Here is a 973-nt window from a genome sequence, read left to right on the forward strand (position 1 = left end):
CATCAGTTTCAAAGTTGTGGCATGATCTAAATAAATATACATACATTTGACACACACACATATATATATATGTTTATAATATATATTTTAACAGACCTTTACTATTAAGTCAAAGAAGATATTTGAATAATATTTCAATAATCAATGAGAAAAATAAAGAGCTGATCCAGAAATAAAACACAAATTGGACAGTTACATGTTTTACTTTTCAAGTGACTTTCCCTCATCTGTTTCCATAGATAGATTAAACTTAAAACTCAAATAAGAAATTTAATCTCACAATACTTCTTTTTCACAGGATAAAGGTAATCCTACTCTTGGTAGGGTTTTCAAAAATTGAATGAAACTCTTAAATGTTCCTCTCCACGGAAATCTTTAGTAAAAGGCGAAAGATTTATTCGATTTGAAGAGAAACCAGAGTATGCTAATGGTAGCCGCCGACAATTGCCCCAGGAAACGCCGTTCCACAGACTATCAGGGCGACTAGGTTTACTAAGGTCCTCATAGAAAACCCTTCGAAATAGAACCAAGTTATAATAATAGTTGTAATACTTTACACCGATAAAACACTCGTTGCCACAGAAAGAAACAAGCGGAGAGCCCAGCAGTGAGAGGAATTATGGGTATGCAAATTTTGTCGCAGGTCACGTGACAGGAAAGCCAGCAAGACATTTTCTATGGTCATTTCTGCTCCTTTAATTTTCCATGTAACCAGCTGTCTGCAAGGCGGCAACAAAACCGCCCCAAGTAGATAAAGAATTTTTAAAGGGAAGCCCATGAATGAGTGATAGTGAGGAGCGTGCGGTGGGCGTGGTCAAAAGCCACTGAGAGCTCACACCAGGACAAACAACTTACACACTCGACCTCGAAAGGCTAAGGTCGCGCCGACAGCCGCTGGCGGAAGTGGACTGTATCGGGTCAGTGGCCCTAATATTGTGGGATGGTTAGAAAACGTACGATTTTCATCCAAAAA

At 38.7% G+C, this 973-nt stretch overlaps 1 non-coding gene across 1 annotated transcript; it reads right to left on the minus strand.

Moving 5' to 3' along the window:
• Positions 1-307: 307 nt before the first annotated feature.
• Positions 308-423, minus strand: LOC138286893 (U5 spliceosomal RNA). The gene has a single exon (XR_011202160.1). It is a non-coding gene; the product is annotated as a U5 spliceosomal RNA (small nuclear RNA).
• Positions 424-973: the final 550 nt, after the last annotated feature.

Source organism: Pleurodeles waltl, chromosome 3_2 (genome assembly GCF_031143425.1).
Source record: "Pleurodeles waltl isolate 20211129_DDA chromosome 3_2, aPleWal1.hap1.20221129, whole genome shotgun sequence".
Classification (NCBI taxonomy): Eukaryota; Metazoa; Chordata; class Amphibia; order Caudata; family Salamandridae; genus Pleurodeles; species Pleurodeles waltl.